Below are 18,886 nucleotides of genomic sequence, written 5' to 3' on the forward strand. Positions count from 1 at the left end.
TAATACTTCAGAGTGCGTAGCATAGTAGTTGCTCAAAAATATATTTGCTGAATGAATGATGAATATATTATATTAATAAAGTAATAAATAAATACAATTACTAAAAATACATACCTTTCAGCTGGCTCAAGTGACTTCAAAGCATTCAAAGAATTTATGTGTTCTAGGAAATATCTCTATCAGCCTTGGAACTTTGATTCCTATTTACTAATGTTGTTCTACCTTTACCAGTCTATGGAAGTCAGTCTAAATACCATTAATGTCTTTCAAAATTAATCCTTGAAATTCTGAAAGCTAAACCAAAAGAAGGTTTTAAAAACAGCAGATTCAAGGACACCCTTGAATAAAAGATGATAAGATGGGTGAGGTTTCTGTGGATAAATACATCAGTGTAATGAACAAAGTTTGTTCTTTTTTAAAAAGCTTTGATTCTTATTTTCCTCTAATGAAACTCTATTATTTTACTAGAGAGTAAACGCCTTAGACACAATTTCATTGGCATAATTTTGTTACTGGGCGGAAACTCCAGGTTCTTGCTCAGTGTGACTCGTATTGGTCAATAAACTAGAGACCGAGGCGGGAGAACAGGAAAAGCATTTTTATTTCGTTGTACAAGGAAAAGTAGTCAGTCAGAGCTGCTGCTCCCAAGACTGCTCACCAAAGGCGGGCAGGCAAGTTACTTTTCAGAGGGTTTACAAGTAGGGAGTTCATACAAGTTATGTCAGCAACATTCTTAATGTACTACCCAGGTGCGATGGGGTTTACATATAACCTCCAAGCAAAAGCAGGATTCAAATGCAAAGCTAGGAGGGAGGAAGCGCACGAAAGGAAATAGGATTTTTCAACACAACACTGTGAGGGAAGAAGCCAGGCAAAGAAAACATGATTTTTAATACAGCACTGTGGGGGCTTTGTCTCAATTTGTTAACTTAGGAAGAAAACAGAAAAATTATTTCCAACTTTGCAAGATCTCTTAGATCACTATCCTAATTAAATACCACTATATACCTCCACATCTTTTTTTATATTTTTTATATATCTCCAGGAAACCCTGGTGCCACAGTGGTTAAGAGCTACTGCTGCTAACCAAAAGGTCAGCAGTTCGAATCCACCAGGCGCTCCTTGGAAACTCTATGAGGCAGTTCTACTCTGTCCTATAGGGTTGCTATGAGTTGGAGGGCAACGGGTACAGGGTATATATCTCCAAAGAAGGAGCCCTGGTGGCACAGTGGTTAAGCGCTCAGCTGCTAACTGTGCAAGGTCAGTGGTTCGAACTCAGCACTCCAATCATGGGAGAAAGATGTGAGCTTTCGTAAAAGATCCCAGCCTTGGAAACCTATGGGGGCAATTTTACTCTGTACTATAGGGTTGTTACATTCAGAATAGACTCGAAGGCAAGGGGTTTGTTTTGGGTTCAGGTACAAAGAATTTGTACTCTTTTTTTGTGAACTGTGCATTCAGGTCCTTCCCCCACTTTTCTGTTGAATTGCTGATCTTCTTCTTATTAATTTCTATGACACCTTAATACACTAGGAAAATGAGCTGTTGCCTGTGGTATCAGTTGCAAATATTTTCCAGTTCTCATTTTTCATTATTTTAATGATTTTTTTCATGCCTTTACCTTTTGCTGTCAATTCCAATTCATAACAACAATACAGGACAGAGTAAAACTGCCCCATAGGGTTTCCAAGGAAGAAAGAACAATAGTTGGAAATTATGGCCTTGGTGATAGAAACGACACTGGAGATCCCATGATAGAATTTTGCAAGACCAATGACTTCTTCATTGCAAATACCTTTTTCACCAACATAAACGGCAACTGTACACAGCTTGGTAGAGTGTCAGTGGAAAAGAGGAAGACCCTCTAAGAGGAGGATTGACACAGTGGCTGCAACAATGGGCTTAAGCATAACAATCACTGTGAGGATGGTAAAGGACTGGGCAGTGTTTCATTCTGTTGTACATAGGGTCGCTATGAGTCGGAACCTACACAATGGCGCCTAACAACAACAACATACATGTGGACCTCAAGAGATGAAATACTCAGGAATCAAATTGACTACATCTGTGGAAAGAGACAATGGAAAAGCTCAGTATCATCAGTCAGAACAAGGCCAGTGGCCAACTGTGGAACAGACCCTCAACTGCTCATAGGCAAGTTCAAGTTGAAGCTGAAGGAAATTAGAATAAGTCCATGAGAGCCAAAGCATGAGCTTTATTATATTCCACCCGAATTTAGAGACCATCTCAAGAAAAGATTTGACTCATTAATGAGTTGTGAAATGACATCAAGGACATCATACATGAAGAAAGCAAAATGTCTCTAAAACCACAGGAAAGAAAGAAAAGACCAAAATGGATGTCAGAAGAAACTCTGAAACTTGCTCTTGAACGACAAGTAGCTAAAGTGAAAGGAAGAAATGATGAAGTAAAAGGGTTGAACAGAAGATTTCAAAGGGTGGCTCAAGAAAACAAAGCAAAGTATTATAATGAAATGTGCAAAGACCTAGAGTTAGAAAACCAAAAGGGAAGAATATGCTTAACATTTCTCAAGCTGAAACAACTGAAGAAAAAATTCAAACATCTAGTTGCAGTATTGGATTTTACGGGAAAAATATTAAACCACAAAGGAGGCACTAAAAGAAGATGAAAGGAAGACACAGAGTACCTGTACCAAAAAGAACTGGTCGACCTTCAGCCATTTCAGGAGGTAGCATATGATCAGGAACCAACGGTACTGAAGGAAGAGGTTCAAGCTGCACTGAACTCACTGGCGAAAACAAAGCTCCAGGAATTGATGAAATACCAACTGAGGTGTTTCAACAAACAAATGCAGTGCTGGAAGCGCTCACTCCTCTATGCCAAGAAATTTGGAAAACAGCTACCTGGCCAATCACTGGAAGACATCTTTATTTGTGCCCATTCCAAAGACAGCTAATTCAACAGAAAGCAGAAATTATGGAACAGTATCATTAATATCACACACAAGCATAATTTTGCTGGAAATCTCTCAAAAGTGATTGCAGCAGTACACCGACAAGGAACTGCCAGAAATTCAAGCTGGATTCAGAAGAGTACGTGGAACGATATATATCATTGCTGGTATCAGATGGATCCTGGTCTGAAAGCAGAGAATACCAGAAAGATGATTACATGTGTTTTATTGATTATGCAAAGGCATTCCACTGTGTGGATCGTAACAACTTACGAAGAATGGGAATTCTGGAACACTTAATTGTGCTCATGAGGAACCTGTACATAGACCAGGAGGCAGTCGTTCGAACAGAACAAGGGGATACTGCATGGTTTAAAATCAGGAAAGGTACGCAGCAGGGTTGTACGCTTTCATTTACTTATTCGATCTGTACGTTGAGCAAATAATCTGAGAAGCTGGACTGTATGAAGAATAACTGCATCAGGATTGGAGGAAGACTCATTAACAACCTGCAATATGCAAATGACACAACCTGTGCTTGCTGAAAGTGAAGAGGACTTGAAGCACTTATTGATGAAGATCAAAGACCAAAGCCTTCAGTATGGATTACACCTCAACATAAAGAAAACAAAAATCCTCACAACTGGACCAATAAGCAACATCATGATAAAGAGAAAAGATTGAAGTTGTCAGGGATTTCATTTTACTTGGATTCACAACCAACACCCTTGGGAATAAAAAAAATGGGAATAGCAGTCAAGAAATCAAAGGATGCATTGCATTGGGCAAATCTGCTGCAAAAGGCCTCTTTAAAGTGTTAAAAATCAAATGTCACTTAGAGGGAGCCCTGGTGGCACAGTGGTTAAATGTTTGGATGCTAACCAAAAGTTCAGCAGTTCCAATCCACCAGCAGTTCCTTGGAAACCTTATGGGGAAGTTCTACTCTGTCTTATAGAATTGAAATGAGTCGGAATCTACTCAACGGCTATGGGTTTGGTTTGTTGGTTTGGCACTTTCAGGACCCAGATGAGCCTGACCCAAGCCATGGTGTTTTCAGTCACCTTATATGCATGTGAAAGCTGGACAGTGAATAAAGAAGATAAAAGAATTGATGCCTTGGAATTAAGGTTTTGTCAAAGAATAGTGAATATACCATGAACTGCCAGAAGAAAAAACAAATCTGTCTTGGAAGAAGTACATCCAGAATGCTCATTCGAAGCATTCGATGGTGAGACTTCATCTCATATACTTTGGACATGTTATCAGGAGAAGGACATCATGCTTTGTAAAGTAGAGGGTCAGTGAAAAAGAAAAAGACCCTCAAGGGGATGGATTGACTCAGTGGCTGCAACAGTGGGCTCAAGTATAACAACAATTGTGAGGACGGTGCAGTACTGGGCAATTTTTTGTTCTGTTGTACATGGGGTTGCCATGAGTCTGAGCTGACTGGATAGCATCTAACAACAACAACAATCTTTACAGAAGCCAACTGCCACACCTTTCTCCCAGGAGCAGCTGGTGAATTCAAACTGTTGACCCTTAGAAAGCAGCCAGGCACTTTAATTATTGGGCTACAGGTCTCCTCTTGCACTTTCGTTTGTATTGTAAGTAGTTGACATTATCAGTTTTTCTTTTTCGGTTGCTGGATTTTAAACTAGAGTTAAAATGGCCTGTACTGTTCCTAGATTATAAAGAAATTCATTCACGTTTTCTTGTAGTCCTTTTTTGGCTTCGTTTTTTATATTTGAAGTTTTTTTTCTGGTTGGGCACTGTTAGTTATGACCATCTCTTTTCATCTACTTATTCACTCTTTCTTTCCTGATATATTTTAAAGTAAATCCCAGACATCAAGTCAGTTTACCCCTAAATATGTCAGTATGCATATCTTACTGATTATGACTTATTTTTCCGTACAAACATGGTGCCATTACCATACCTAACAAATTTAACAATAATTCCTTGATGGACATATGCACTGCTTATACCAAAGATGTATTTTTACAACCGTTAATTTTTTTTTCTAATCGATATCCAAACAAGGTCCACACATCACATTTGGTTGTTATGTCTATTATATTTATTTTATTCCATATCCCCGTGGTTTTTCCCCTATTAGGTACTTTAATTTAAAGGCCAGGCAGAGGAGAACCAGAAGAGTGCAATGTCGCTCTTTAAAGGTGACTTTGGAGCCTTCTCAGATTCTTTGGAGAAATAAATAGGATTTAAGCATAGAAATAACATTTAGCTTCTTATCAAGACCCATGATTCACAAAAACTAATTTGTTTTTGATAAATCTCAACTTTATTACATTAATCTAGGGTTCTTCAAATACTTCATTGTGAGAATAACCTTCAGTTCTCATTTTATAAGCTTGTTATATTTGAAATGTTTTCTAATAGGAGGATGAAATAATTTCAGTAATGTATCATAATTTGGGTACAGTATGTACGATGACCCTGAGCCAGTGTGGCTGGATTGTAGTCAACAAGAGTTTAAGCGATTTGAGAAGAGGTGGTGAGAGAGAGGCAGATGCCAATCCAGGCCATTAATGAGTTTCGTTTTTATCCTGAGAATAATGTTTTAATTTTGAAGCTGCACAGCTTCCACTCAGGAAAATTATGAATATTTCTATGTGTGATTAACTAGTTCACATAAAAATACAAAAGGAAATAAGGAAATGTAAGCTGTTTGACTCTCATACAACATGAGTCGTAACTGAGTGAATTACGTTGTTAAACCTGTGGATATGTGAACATTTCTGTTCACATTTCCATCAACTCTCAAAGTTTATGCAGATCTAAAACTGATCTGTCACCTAACACATAAGAATTCAGGTTTCAAAAGTTTCCATTTGAAAAGAAAAAAATAAAATTCATACAGTCATATTTTCAGGTGTTATTTTAATGTCATTTTGCTTCCCACTTACCTATGATGCGTGTTTTCTCTGCGATGAAAGTGACAATTTCATCACCATTGGCTGGTCCATTTATAAAATCTCATTTTCTCATAAGCAGATCTCCGAAGTATATTTTATCAATCACTTAATATTTCCCAAATGAGACTCAATTTACTTGTAATACACAAACTGGATATTAAAATAAAAACAAACTCCTCGGAGTCATAATAACAACACGCAATTCTTGTGACAGCTGTATACATTTTTCCCTGTTCATTTCAGTTTCTCAAAATCGACCTACTTGGAATGCAGCATATTTCAGCAGACAGACCTTCAGGATTGAAGTCAATCAGAACACGGTCATAACACCAATTCCACCATTTATTTGTAGTATACTTTGGGCAAGTCACAGCCTTTTTAAGCCTCAGTTTTTTTCATCTATAGAATGGGAATAATAGCCCACAACTAGCAGAATTGTTGTGGGGATCCAGTGAGAGAGTCTACATAAAGTGTCTGGCACACACTAGATACTCAATATAATTAAGATATTTTCTGTTGTGGCAATAATACACTTTTTAAAAAATTTTATTGTGCTTTAGGTGGAAGTTTACAGCTCAAGTTAATTTTTCATTCAAAAATGTATACACATATTGTTTTGTGACATTGGTTGCAATCCCCATAATGTGATGGTACTCTCTCCCTTCCCACTCTGGGTTCCCTGTGTATATTTGTCCAGTTCCTGTCTCTTTCTGCCTTCTAGTCTCACTTTTGGACAGGAGTTGCCCATTTGGTCTCCCATATTTGATTGAACCAAAAAACATCTTCCTCACATGCGTTATTTTTTTTGTTTTATACGCCTGTCTAATCTTTGTTCAAAAGTGGACATTGAGAACGGTTTCAGTTCTGAGTTAGCAGAGTGTCTGGGGACCATAGTCTCGGGGGTTCTTCCAGTCTCTGTCAGACCAGTAAGTCTGGTGTTTTTTGGTGAGTTTGAAGTCCGTTCTACACTTTTATCACATTCTGTCCAGGACTCTTTATTGTGATCCCTATCAGAGCATTGTGGTAACTGGGTACCGTCTAGTTCTTTTGGGCTCAGGCTGGTGGAGTCTCTGGGTCATGTGGTCCTTTAGTCCTTTGGGCTAATATTTTCCTTGTGTCTTTGGTTTTCTTTATTCTCCTTTGTTCAGGACAGGATGGGACCAATAGATGTGTCTTAGATGGCTGCTTGTAAGGTTATAAGACCCCAGTTCATTTACAGGTAATAGATGATATTTGTGGAACCCCTTTATTATATCCACTCCATTTTCTGCAAGCTGTTGTTGCACAAGCAGTGGTCTCAAACTTTAGCCCCACTGGATGGGGTGCACCTGTTCACTTGCCATTTATTTTATATTGGACAGTTAGGCCCAAACTCTGTAACAGTACTTGTCACCCATCTTGGAGTCTCTGGAATCACACTTGAGTTCTGTACTGAGAGTATAGCTGGGGGCCACAGTAGTGTTTCATGCAGGAATTCCCTGTAGTTTCTCACTTCATTTTAAAAAAAAAATTTTTTAAGCCACAGGTTAAATCAAGCTTATTGAATCTCCATTCACAATAAAAAAACTCTAAATTAGGAGTCTGTGGATAGGGCTCTCACAAAACATCCAAAAAAGAAACATAAATAGAGTGGCGTTTTCCTTACAGACTTAATAGGCACATGCTAAGAATATCTATGCTGACTGCATTAACTCTTGCACTCAGCCCAGCACCCCCCCACCACCATATCTCCTAGTATGTTCAGCAAAATCCAATCAAGTATTTTAGGTTATGAATCTCCTGAGACTCATGATGGTTCAGTTTTAAATTTTTGTGTACTGGTTACCTGGAATACTTTGTGTAAGAGCCAAAGAACAGTAATAATAATAAAATCAAGAAACATTTCTTCCATAAAATCTAAGTAATTGTGATTAAAGCCCTTTTAGTCTTGGGCGTGATGGGTGAAATAATTCGTTTTCAGGAGTTTGCTACAGGAGTTTCCACAAGTTCTGCTATTTGGTTTCAAAAACAAGAAGTCTTTGTTCGTTAACTCTATGGACTTGCCATTATGAATTGTTTCTAGATAGGCTGCCAAATTTGGAGAGTCTTTTGCCGTATGAAGAAATTTCACAGTGAATTCACTGTCTTTGGTCCTCCTCAGCAAACAAAACAAAGGAAAAGCAAGACCCAAATTTGTTCTAGGACGTTTTTCATTTTAATAATCATAGTCATTGCATATTAGTCTTATAAACATATGCTGATAACCTCTGATAAAAATAAGATGCTTAAAAAAGTCAGATGTTTCCATCACCCTTGCACAGACAAGTGCAAAACTTGATATAATACCTGATTTACTACTTCCAATTTATGTCATTTTTGAAGTAAAATTTTAGTCAATTTAGAGGAATATTTTTCAAACTGGAGATCACAACACATTAAGATATGAAATCAAATCAGTGGGTTGCAACAGCATTTTTATAAAATTAAATAGAATAGGATGAAATGATAAGTATAAGAATATATGGCACTTAATAACAATTAAATCCTAAATACCTTGTATTTGGCAATGGATTCTCAGATATGACACCAAAAACATGAGCAAGAGAAGAAAATATAAATTGGACTTCATCAAAATTAATTTTTTATGCATCAAAGAATATTATCAAGAAAGTGAAATGGTGACCTAGAGAATAGAAGAAAATACTTGGAAATTTTACAAATATGTATATATATACAACAAAAAGACAAAAAACCCAATTAAAAAATGGGCAAAGAACTTGAATAAATGTTTCTCCAGAGAAGATATAAAATGGCCAACAAGCACATGAAAAGATGCTCAACGTTATTAGACCTTAGGGAAATGCAAGTCAAAACCACAAGGAGATAAACACTTCACCCCCCCCCAATAAAGGATGGCTATTATTAGAAAAACTGAAACTAACAAGTGATGGTGGGGATGTGGAGAAATTGGATCTCTCATCCACTGTTGGTAGGTTTGTAAAATGGTGCAGTTACCATGAAAAACAGTTTTGCAGTTCCTCAAAAAATTTAACATAGAATTACCATAAAAAAACAAACCCGTTGCTTTCAAGTAGATTTATATTTAAGGTGACCCCATATGTTACAGAGTAGAACTGCACCGTAGAGTTTTCTTGGCTACAATCCTTGCAGAATCTGATTGCCAGGCCTGGCTACTGTGGTGCCACTGGATAGGTTTGAAGCAAAAACTGCACCACCCAGGGGCCCTGGAATTACCATATGAATCAGCAATTCCACTCCTAGGTACATAGGAATATCAATTGCAAAGAATTGAAAGCATGAACTCAAAAAGACACTTGTACACCAATGTTCATTGCAGCATTATTCACAATAGGCAAAACCTGGAAAGAACCTAAATGTCCATCACAGAGGAATGGACAAACAAAATGTAGTACATACATACAATAGAATATTATTCAGTCATTAAAAGGAATGAGTTCCTGATGCATACTATAACGTGGATGAACCTTGAAAGCATTACGCTAAGTGAATAACCCAGAACCAAGAGGACATATATTACATGATCCCACTTATATGAAATATTTAGAAAGGGCAAATTCATAGAGACAGGAAGTAGGTTAGAGGTAGCCAGGGGCTGAGGGGGAGGGAGAATGAGGAGTTATTGCTTAATGGATTCAGAGTTCCCATTTGGGGTTGTCTTATCTAGTGATGCTATAACAGAAACACCACAAATGGTTGGCTTTAGCAAACAAAAATTTATTCTCTCACAGTTTGGGAGGCTAGAAGTCCGAATTCAGGGTGCCAGCTCCAGGTGAATCCTTTCTGTCTTTGTCGGCTCTAGGGGAAGGTCCTTGTCATCTGTCTTCCCCTGGTCTAGGAGCTTCTCAGTGCATGGACCCCAGGTCCAAAGGACACACTCCACTCCTGGCTCTTCTTTCTTGACGGTATTGAGGTCCCTCTCCTCTCTCTGCTTGTTTCTCTCTTTTATATCTCAAAAGAGATTAACTCAATATACAATCTGATCCTGTAGATTGTGTCCTGCCTCATTAACATAACTGCTTCTAATCCTGCATCCTTAACATCATAGAGGTTAGAGTTTACAACACATAGGAAAATTATATCAGATCACAAAATGGAGGCCAACCACACAATACTGGGAATCACAGCCTAGATAAATTGACGCACATTTTGGGGGGACACAATTCAATCCATGTCAGGGGTGATGAAAAAGTTTTGGAAAAAAATAGTGGTGATGGTTGCATAACATTGTGAATATAATTAATGCCACTGAATTGTACACTTAAAGATGGTTACAATGGCAAGTTTTATGTTATATATATATTTTCCACAGTAAACAAAAAAACAAAAAATCTAGGAAAGGAATGATGTAAGATAGTGACAGAGAGTAAATTTATTATTGCTTAGGGCTGAAAGGGGTGTCAGGATTGGGAAGTAACTGCTAATGGGGAACAGGATTTCTTTTGTGGTGAGAAAAATTTGTTCTAAAATTCAATAGTGGTGATGGTTGCATCACTTTGTGAATATCCTAAATTGTATTGAATTATATGCTCTAAAAGGGTATATTTTATGTGAATTACATCTCAATAAAGTTGTTACAAAAAAAAGAAAAATCCCAAACCTTTGGGGAGTTTATAGTCTAATGAGTTTCTTTTAATGAAACAGGGTTCCAGAGGCCTTCCTTGTTATAAATCTTCTGGCTTTCTAAGAACCTCAATGCCCCCATCCTCAATATTAGAAGGAAATCCAATAAGCCATCTTATTCTCTTCCCTCGCCTCTCCTCAGCCTCTTTGTTCAGTGTTGTATGTGACTTTATCTTCTCTACAATTTGCCAGCTGCCTTGAAAAAGTGAAATAGATAATACAGCAATCCAGAAATTAGGGAGTCATTGGCCTTGGGTAAAAGGAAGGAGAAAGAATGTCTCAGAAAAATGAATGGGAAGCATTCAGAATGAAATAAAATACATTATATTATAAACACAAGTTAAGATAAATGGGCAAAAAAATCTTAGTTCCTAGATTAACAAAATATAAAAAAAGATTAGAAAATATAGCTACACAGTACTGGAAGAAGTAAGGGTAAAGGGGTGGTCCTGGGTTGAAAATGTCAGAATGTATTATTAGGAAAGGAAGAAATAGAGGGAAAGGACATAGAATCACATAATCACTTTTCTGATTCTGTATATTTGGTCTTGTTATCTTGGACTCAGTTTTCCTCCCATCAGGCAACAAATAGATAAATTGAACTAGTTTGGTGATAAAGCTTTAGACTCCCTTAGCACGTCTGAAAGAGCCCTGTTGTGTGGAGGGTGAATCACTAATGTAAAGCCCCAGTAAAATTTAATGCCATTTTTTCTGCTTCTTCTTAAAACAGTATTAACTGTGTGGGGCCTCTACCTGCTCTTGTGCATATTAGACATCTTATACCAACCTAAGGATCACTTTTTTTTTAAACGAATATGAAACTCCAGAGAATTATGTGACAACCTAAGGAACTTGTAAGATAATTTGAGTTCCTAATATTTTCTTTGTTCTTTGCAATGTCCCTGGCTGCTGAGAAATGGACACTTGCACAATATCCTGTCTCGGGCGATACTAGTGTATCAATCAGTAAATCTCAAATGCAGAGTCCATAAGAATCTCCAGGGATTGAAGGTTTTTTCAAACTACACATACCCTCTCCCTACCCTGTATAGATTAGGATACATACCTCCTACCTTTAGTCTGAAAGTCAATGCCGCCGTGAGTCGCTGTACATATGAGAGAGGGTTTTATCCCTCAGGTGTATTAGGTGGGAAGAAAGATTGAAGAGCCCTTAGCTGTTTGACGCCTTTAATATAATCCACAGATATATTTCTCTGAAATACTCCAATTCCAAGCAGTAATGAGTTTTCCATACCAGTATCATTTCCAGGCTAAAATGAAAAAAATGCATCTTCAAAAGTCTAGAGATGAATTTCCTAGGTCAGGTCCTGCCTGGCTAGAACATTCAACTACCTGTTTTGGGAATGAAGAGTACTTGCTATCAGGGCCTGTTACAATGACTAGTTCTGGGTAACAAAACACCCAAACTTAATGGCATAAAACAATTGATCATGCTGCAGATTCTGTGGGTTGGGAATTTGGAAGGGGCACAGAAGGAGTGGCTTGCCTCTGTTCCACAATGCCTGGGTCTCAGCTAAGAAGACTGAAAGGCTGGAGGTTAAAACCATCTGAAGACTCACTCACTCTCATGTCTGGTAGTTGATACTGGCTATCAGCTGGAACCTCAACTCAGCTGCCAATGGGGACACAAACATGTGACCTCTTTCGTGTTGCTGCTTTGATTTCATCACAGCATGGTGCCTGGGTTTCAAGAGTGAGTGTCCGAAGAGTCATGAAGTAGAAGGAATATCACCTTTTATGCCCTAGTTTTGGAAGTCACACAGCATCACTTCTGACATAGTCGTAAACCCGCTCAGATTGAAAGTGAGGGAACATAAAACGCACCTGTCAGTGGAAGAAGTTTCAAAGTCATATTTTAGAAGAGCATGTGGCATATGGAATGGGAGATAGCCGTCTTTGGAAAATACAATTTTCCACAGCCTGCTACTCACTGCAACAATTAATATCCCTCCTACTTGCAAAATACACTCATCTCTTCCTCCAGGACCCTCAAATCTAATCCCATTATGACAGCAATTCAATTATCAGATTTTATTATCTAAATTAGATCAGGCACAGATGAATTTCCTCAGGTTTGCTTCTTTGAATGCAACTCCTTGAGCAGTTCTTGACCTGAAGACATACAGACTAAAGGTACAAGTTACCTGCTCTACACAACCAACACACAATTGTGGGACAGGCCTAGGATAACTGTTATGAACACTCCCATTAAAAAAGGTAGGGGAGAATGAAAAGCATGTAACAGTAACTGTCCTATAATAATTCTGAAATTTAGTTGTGCACATGTTGCCAGTTCCTCACTGAGTCCTCTTGCCTGTGAGTTGTTTTGTAAAAAATAGCTCATATTTGTACCTGAGTAATTTTCTCAGCCTCTTTCTTACCTGGGAGTCCAAAGGACTCAATTTTATACCATCTCTATCCCTCTCACTCCAAGCTGACACAATTCCTTGAAAAACTTGTGGACTTTCTGTGTATCAATTTATAATTCATTCCTTTAGACAAAAGCCACAACCAAAGATATCTTCAGAATCTTGCTAATTTTCTCTGGCTTGGACTCCCTGTGAGACTGCTGTGGGACAACTCCCTTAAACTTCTTAGAAACCTTATTGTTTACCAGAAAGGATCTGTGATGTATGTCCTTAAGATCCGTAGAAGGCTTTTCGTCTGTCTGGAAGGCTTTAGGAGGCACTATCTTAGGAGTTTTTGAGATTTTACAAATTATCTTACAGTCCGAACCAGGTTTGATTCTTGGCTTGCTGCCCTTTTTAATTTGAGAATCATTTGCTGTCTGGAGAGGCTGGGAATGACAAGCAGCTTTTACTTTCAAAACCAGTAAAGTCCTAGAATCTTTATAGTGTTGTTTTTGTTTTTAGGTGCTGTTGAGTCAGTTCCAACTCATAGCGACCCTATGTACAACAGAACAAAGCACTGCCCAGTCCTGCATCATCCTCACAATCATTGCTATGTTTGAGCCTATTGTTGCAGACACTGTGTCAATCCATCTCTTCAAGGGTCTTCCTCTTTTCCTCTGACCCTCTGCTTTACCCAGCTTGATGTCCTTCTCCAGAGACTGGTTCCTCTTGATAACGTGTCCAAAGTACGGGAGAGAAAGTCTCGCCAACCTGACTTCCAAGGAGTAGTCTGCCTGTACTTCTTCCAAGACAGATTTGCTCCTTCTTCTGTTAGTCTAGGAAACCCTGGTGGTGTAGTGGTTAAGTGCTACGGCTGCTAACCAATGGTCACAGTTCGAATCTGCCAGGTGCTCCTTGGAAACTCTATCGGGCAGTTCTACTCAGAATTGACTCGATGGCAGTGGGTTTTCTGTCAGTCCATGGTATATTCTATCTTCCTCACCAACACCACAATTCAAAGGCATCGATTCTCCCTTGGTCTTCTTTATTCATCGTTCAGCTTCCACATGCATATAAGGCGATTGAAAACACCACGGCTTGGGTCGGGTGCACCTTAGTCTTCAAGGTGACATCTTTGGTTTTTAACCCTTTAAAGAGGTCTTTTGCAGCAGATTTGCCCAATACAATGCGTCCTTTGATTTCTTGACTGCTGCTTCCATGGGTGTTGACTGTAGGTTCAAGTAAAAGGAAATCTTTGACAACTTCAATCTTTTCTATGTTTATCATGATGTTGCTCGTTGGTCCAGCTGTGAGGATTTTTGTTTTCTTTATGTTGAGGTGCAATCCACACTGAAGGCTGTAGTCTTTGATTTTATAATAGGAATTAATTATTTGGCTTATCTCTCTTATTTCACATTTTATCATATGCAGCAGGAAGCCAGGTGGTGTTTTCAATATTTTGCCTGGATATCTCCATAGTTAGATCATTAAGTTCATTAGCTATATTTCCTATTTCCCATGTTACTACATAACAAGTGTTCCCTTTCCTACAATTTTCCTTACTTTCATTTAAACCCAGACCAATAGCTTTCTCAAGGCCCTGTAGACTTTTTTTTGTCTTCAAGGCCTGGTCCCAAAGCCAATGGTACACATTTTCATTTTTTGTTATAGCAGTACTCCACTTACAGTTACTAAATTTTATTCCAGTTAAGCAATAAATTTAAGCAATAAATCTCCCAAACTTAGAGGCACAAAATAATGACCATTTTATTATGCTCACAGATTCTATGGGTTGGAAATGGCACAGCAGGGATGGCTTATCTCTATTACAAAATATCTATGACTGTCTTAGTAATCTAGTGCTGCTATAACAGAAATACCACAAGTGGATGGCTTTAACAAAGAGAAACTTATTTTCTCACAGTCTAGTAGGCTATAAGTCCAAATTCAAGGTGCCAGCTCCAGGGAAAGGCTTTCTCTCTCTCTGTCGGCTCTGGAGTAAAGTCCTCCTTGTCAATCTTCCCCTGGACTAGGAGCTTCTCCACACCAGAACCCCGGGTAGAAAGGATGTGCTATGCTCCCGGTGCTTCCTTCTTGCTGGTATGAGGTCCCCACTATCTGTTCGCTTCCCTTTCATCTCTTGTAAGATAAAAGGTGGTGCAGGCCACATTCCAGGGAAACTCCCTTTACATTGGATCAGAGGTATGGCCTGGTAAGGGTGTTATAATCCCACCCTAATCTTCTTTAGCATAAAATTATAGTCACAGAATGGAGGACAACCACACAATACTGGGAATCATGGCCCAGCCAAATCAGTGCACACACTTTTGGGGGGACATAATTCAGTCCATGACAAAGACCTTAGCTGGAAATACTCAAAGACTGAGGGATGGCACCATTTGAAGCCTCATTTATTAACATATCTGGCAGTTGATTTTGGCTGTTGGCTGGGACTTCAGCTGGGTCCGTTGGCCAGAACTTCTGCATGAACCTCTCCATGTGACTGGTCTTTTCATTTACAGTGAACAGCTTGAGGGTGTCCACCATCATATAGCCAAAGGGTCAGTCATCACAATCTGAAATGTGTAGAACAATCAGAAAGCATAGCTCATAGCTGAAGTAATGGGCACTGCTCTTGTAGCAATTGAAGTTCAAAACATGCATGCACTAGGTATTCAGAGCCTCTGTTTGGATACATTGTTATACAAGCCTGGACAATATAAGGTAGCATGGGCCACTTCACTCCCAGAGAAGTGTTATAGTGATCCATCAGCAGTTGAAAATAACTCATCAGATATGAACAACTGGTAGATGCCTACACACAACGTTCTGTGAGGCACTCTGGGGAAGACACCAAGGCTGTAGACTGGACTGGGAGCCCTTTCCACCAGAATAATTGGTTGAAGGTGTCACCACAAAAATTTTACACTCAAGTTTTTTGCCTCTGGACACTGCCATATGGTCCTTTTAAGTCACTGATAGTGAATTTTCTGGGATTTCTGTTGATCTTGTGTCTGGAATGATGCCCTTCAATAAATCACAAATGTTACTGAATCAAGAACACCCAGCAAGGGGCTAAGATGAGTGAATAGACAGACACTTCCAGTGAGCCCTCTTACAACAAACACCCAAAAAACAAGTGAAACGAGTATATTTATACAAGCTAGGAGCCCTGAACATCGAAGGCACAGTTAGAAATGAACTGAGCGGCAGAGGAGGGAGAGACAGTTCAGAAGCGGAGAGGAGTTACCAGACCTGAATCACTGGGAGCCCTCAGACACCATTCCTGGGAGCGGCTGCAGCAGGCTAATACTAGTGTTCGGCTGCAGTTTCCTCAGGGCGAAGCAGCCAGCCACACAGCCTACTCACACCTCCGGATCCAGAGAAGAAAAGAGCTCTCTGCAAAAGCTAAGTACTTATATACATTTTACTGAGCCGCCCACTTCCAAGCAGGCTTCAGCAGCTATTGATTTCCCTGGGCCTGAGATAGGTCCTGTTGAGCACATAGAGCCATCCTCCTGGTGTTGGAGAAGAAATACATTCGAAATACGGGGAAAAGATAATTTGCCAGCTCCACTAACTGGGGGAGCTCAGGTCAGATGTGCCTCCTGCCCAGGCACAAATGGTCCATGGACATTGGATACCTTTCCCCCCTGCGTGGACCTGTGTGGGTTTATTTCAGGAAAATAGGCCCTTGTTGGCAGACTGCAACCGTTTCAGCTGTGCGGTGACAAGGTGGGTATTTGATATTTGACACCACTTTGCCTATTAAATAGGGTCCTCACCTACCCTAAGGACTGGTGGCTCCACTCAGGTCACTCAGCCACCCATGACAGGGTCCCAATGATAACTGGTACCTCTCAGTCCTTACAAACAAAAGCATTGGGTGCCCATGGTCCGTCTGCAGAACCCACACACCTGAACACTCTAGGGAACAGGGACATACTTTCCTCAGAGGCATTCTGGGGATGGTTCTCAGCCCCCTGCCTTGTTCAGAGGGTGACCCCCGCTACAACCAGATACCAGTCCTTACACCGATCATCCCTGCCCCTTTAAGACTGTAGGACAGGGCCTGTATCACACACTTGATGATCAGCTACCTGGAAACCTGAGCTGAATTTGCACAAGAAAAGTGAATGGACTCCTAGACGGATGTACCTGATAATAGATCTAGCCATCTGGGGACAGGACATCAGAGCTCCAAAGGTGAAAATAATCAAGCTAGCTCACTCAAGTAACCCATTTGGGCATATCAAAACAAAACAAAGCAAGAAGCTACAATACCATAAGCAAACATAAAATAGACTAATACAATAACTTATAGATGGCTCAGAGACAACAGTCAATATCAAGCACATAAAGAAACAGACCATGATTGCCTCAACAAGCTCTCAAAACAAAGAATCAAGGGATCTTCTGGATGAAAGTGCCTTCCTGGAATTACTGGATGCAGAATATGAAAGGTTAATATATGGAACACTTCAAGAGATCTGGAAGGAAATCAGGCAATATGCAGAAAAGCCAGGAAACACACAGATAAAGCAGTTGGAGAAATTAAAAAGGTTATTCAAGAACATAATGAAAAATTTAATAAGCTGGAAAAAACCATAGACAGCAATCAGGAATTCAGAAGATTAACAATAAAATTAAAGAAGTAGACACCTCAACAGAAAGTCAGAGGAGAAGACTTGAACAACCGGACGGCAGAATTTGTGAACTTGAAGACAAAGCACTTGGCACCAATTTATTTTAAGAAAAATCAAATAAAAGAATTTAAAAAAATGAAGAAACCATAAGAATCATGTGGGGCTCTATCAAGAGAAAGAACCTACTAGTGATTGGAGTACCAGAACAGGGAGGGATAACAGAAAATACGGAGAGAATTGTTGAAGACTTCTTGGCAGAAAACTTCCCTGATTATCATGAAAGATGAGAAGATATCTATCCAAGATGCTCATTGAACTCCACATAAGGTAGATTTTAAAAGAAAGTCACCAAGACATAATGAAACTTGCCAAAACCAAAGATAAAGAGAGAATTTTAAGAGCAGCTAGGGATAAATGATAAATCACCTACAAAGGAGAGTCAATAAGAATAAACTCAGACTACTCAGTAGAAGCCATGCAGACAAGAAGGCAATGGGGTGACTTATATAAAGCATTAATGGAAAAAATTTGCCAGCCAACAGCCATATATCCAGCAAAACTGTCTCACAAATATGAAGGTGAAATTAGGACATTTCCAGATAAACAGAAGTTTAGGGAATGTGTAAAAAACAAACCAAAACTACAAGAAATACTAAAGGGAGTTCCTTGGTTAGAAAATCAATAATATTAGTCATCAACCCAAGACTAGAACACTGGATAGACCAATCAGATGTCAACTCAGACAGGGAAATCACAAAAATAAAACAAGATAAAAAAACACTCAAAACAGGGAAACAATAAAGAGGGACTAAGCATTGTAGTCATAGATCTTTCATATGGAGAGGAAGACAAGGCAATACAAAGAAATAAAAGTTAGGTTTAAAATTAGAAAAAGTAGGGGTAAATACTAAGGTAACCACAAAGGAGACAAATTATCCTACACATCAAAATAAAATACAAGGAAAAAACAGAGACTCAGCAGAAACAAAATCAACAACAACAAATATGAGGAAAACACAATATATAAAGATAAACTACTCAGCACAAAAAATTGACTGAGGAAAAGAAACTGTCAACAGCACACAAAAAAAACACATCAAAATGACAGCACTAAATTCGTACCTATCCATAATTACCCTGAATGTCAATGGACTAAATGCACCAATAAAGAGACAGAGAGTGGCAGAATGGATTAAAAAACATGATCCGTCTATATGCTACCTACAGGAGAAACATCTTAGACTTAGAGACACAAACTAAAACTCAAAGAATGGAAAAAATATATATCAAGCAAACAACAATCAAAAAGGAACAGGATTGGCAGTATTAATTTCTGACAAAATAGACTTCAAAGTT

The sequence above is a fragment of the Elephas maximus genome, chromosome X (genome assembly GCF_024166365.1).
Source record: "Elephas maximus indicus isolate mEleMax1 chromosome X, mEleMax1 primary haplotype, whole genome shotgun sequence".
Taxonomy (NCBI): domain Eukaryota; kingdom Metazoa; phylum Chordata; class Mammalia; order Proboscidea; family Elephantidae; genus Elephas; species Elephas maximus.